The sequence below is a fragment of the Schistocerca serialis genome, unplaced genomic scaffold (assembly GCF_023864345.2).
Source record: "Schistocerca serialis cubense isolate TAMUIC-IGC-003099 unplaced genomic scaffold, iqSchSeri2.2 HiC_scaffold_1092, whole genome shotgun sequence".
Taxonomy (NCBI): Eukaryota; Metazoa; Arthropoda; class Insecta; order Orthoptera; family Acrididae; genus Schistocerca; species Schistocerca serialis.
This window is the reverse complement of record NW_026047285.1, coordinates 1,799-5,000: the sequence shown is the minus strand read 5'-3', so window position 1 is coordinate 5,000 and position 3,202 is coordinate 1,799.

The window sequence follows — 3,202 nt, the reverse complement described above, 5'->3', positions numbered from 1 at the left end:
CGCATCCTCAGCGCACACAGTCCTCAATCGGACCAGCACACTGCAGATGTCCACCGCGCTTCGCACCGGGCCCGCGAGGACCTACTTTGGCCGCACGGCGCCGCGTGCAGGGTGCGCCGGCGCGCAGCTGCGCCGCCTGCCGCCTCCGTCGGCCGGCGCGCCTGCCAGTGGCCGCCCCCACCAGCCGGCTGTAGCGCGTGCGCCCACGCACCGCGCGGCCAGCACGCCGGGCGGCCCCCCCTCACCGGCCGGGGCCGGTCCCACCCAGCCACCGCCGCGTATCGCTTCACACCCACATGCCATTCACGTTCGTGGGCATGGTGGGTATCGCTGAAACAACCGGTTGGTAGCTCAACCGATCGTCGCCATCACTGATTCACCTCTAGCGAGAACAACCGCACCACAACGGTTTACCAGTTGTTCATTTGCGTAACGTCACCAGCAAACGTAGGCGTCCATCGCCATTTGCAAATTCAACGATTGTTGCATGCCTGTGTCAGGTGTCACGACACACTATGTCTGCCCACATACACGCAACAACATGTGCACGCTTCGCAAACACGTGGAAGGTGGCCCCCGTACGTATGCGATGTCCATTGCGCAAACGACTGTCAACCGCCTCTGTCGCATGTCGCAGATGTGGAACGCAGTGCACCATGCTATCACGGTGTGTGAGAAGAGACGACAACGTCTGACAACACGCGCCACTACATCAACAGACGGCTCATGCTGATCGCCATCCAGGGCATACCACACTGCACTCCAGCTCTTATAGGGAGACGACACGTAGCTGCGTGCACAACATTTGGACCGCAATGGTTCGCCGTTGTTGGCGCAGTCGTTGTACGGTCACATGTACCACGATGTATCATTCAGTACATGAGGACCAATGTGCAGTACAGTGTGTGATTTGGAGGTACAACATCAGCGGACAGTTGACACAGGCCGTACCACAGCGTAGGCGCAGTGCTTCGCCATGCGAATGCCAATGAACAACTGCGAAGGGCATTGAGCTGTACGTCCTGCTTGCCATCCACATTACAGTGTATCGCTGCAAGGTGTTTAACATGAAGCGATACACTGGGGACCGGGCAGTGCGAGTAGCAAACTATATTGCGGGGGTTGCAGTTAGGCAACACTACACTAATTTAACGCGTCGTATGACAATTACAGAGCAGGTTAAGGCCCAACGTGTGTTGGGTTAAGGCCCAACGTGTGTTGGGTTAAGGCCCAACGTGTGTTGGGTTAAGCCCAACGTGTGTTGGGTTAAGGCCCAACGTGTGTTGGGTTAAGGCCCAACGTGTGTTGGGTTAAGGCCCAACGTGTGTTGGGTTAAGGCCCAACGTGTGTTGGGTTACAGCACAATATGGGTTACGTTAAGGGGCAATGTGGGTTACGTTAAGGGGCAATGTGGGTTACGTTAAGGCGCAATATAGGTTACGTTAAGGCGCAATATAGGTTACGTTAAGGCGCAATATAGGTTACGTTAAGGCGCAATATAGGTTACGTTAAGGCGCAATATAGGTTACGTTAAGGCGCAATATAGGTTACGTTAAGGCGCAATATAGGTTACGTTAAGGCGCAATATAGGTTACGTTAAGGCGCAATATAGGTTACGTTAAGGCGCAATATAGGTTACGTTAAGGCGCAATATAGGTTACGTTAAGGCGCAATATAGGTTACGTTAAGGCGCAATATAGGTTACGTTAAGGCGCAATATAGGTTACGTTAAGGCGCAATATAGGTTACGTTAAGGCGCAATATAGGTTACATTAAGGCGCAATATAGGTTACATTAAGGCGCAATATAGGTTACATTAAGGCGCAATATAGGTTACATTAAGGCGCAATATAGGTTAGGTTAAAACACGACATAGGTTAGGTTAAGGCACGACATAGGTTAGGTTAAGGCACGACATAGGTTAGGTTAAGGCACGACATAGGTTAGGTTAAGGCACGACATAGGTTAGGTTAAGGCACGACATAGGTTAGGTTAAGGCACGACATAGGTTAGGTTAAGGCACGACATAGGTTAGGTTAAGGCACGACATAGGTTAGGTTAAGGCACGACATAGGTTAGGTTAAGGCACGACATAGGTTAGGTTAAGGCACGACATAGGTTAGGTTAAGGCACGACATAGGTTAGGTTAAGGCACGACATAGGTTAGGTTAAGGCACGACATAGGTTAGGTTAAGGCACGACATAGGTTAGGTTAAGGCACGACATAGTTAGGTTAAGGCACGACATAGGTTAGGTTAAGGCACGACATAGGTTAGGTTAAGGCACGACATAGGTTAGGTTAAGGCACGACATAGGTTAGGTTAAGGCACGACATAGGTAGGTTAAGGTACGACATAGGTTAGGTTAAGGTACGACATAGGTTAGGTTAAGGTACGACATAGGTTAGGTTAAGGTACGACATAGGTTAGGTTAAGGTACGACATAGGTTAGGTTAAGGTACGACATAGGTTAGGTTAAGGTACGACATAGGTTAGGTAAGGTACGACATAGGTTAGGTTAAGGTACGACATAGGTTAGGTTAAGGTACGACATAGGTTAGGTTAAGGTACGACATAGGTTAGGTTAAGGTACGACATAGGTTAGGTTAAGGTACACATTGTTGTAAGGAAAGGTTAATGGGGGGGGGGGGGGCGGCGGCCGGTTTGTTGATTGTGATTATAGTACGTGGATGCCTGCGGTATCATCTGATTTGCCACGTCAGGATGTACCTTTGGCTCATGACAGGCGGCGCTCTCATTCCATGCTTGTGGCAGACCTGTGTCTTTCATTCCTGCCATTGTTTGTGTGCTGTGAGAGGAGGCAGTATTGTGATGTTGGGTGCACCCCTGTGTAGGACATGTGTGGGTGTTGGTGGCTTGGCTGAGCAATGGTGGTTGTCGGGTGGGTGGGATATTCTGTTTTCTGTGTGGACCTCCCAGTCTGGTTATGACAGTGTGGATTGTCTAATGTGGCGGAGAGGATGCACTGGGTGTTGTTGCATGCTGGTGCTTACATATTGTCTGTGTGCGTGTTACAGGCAGAGAGTAGTGCGTGATAAGAGTGTGTGGCTGACGTGTGGTTGTGATTGTGAGCAGAGTCTTTCAGCATGTATACGGACAGTTGTATATATTATCTGTATTCTGATGGCTCTATCTATTACTAATCAGCGCCGTGTATACGTTTAATGTGGTTCCCGTCGAAA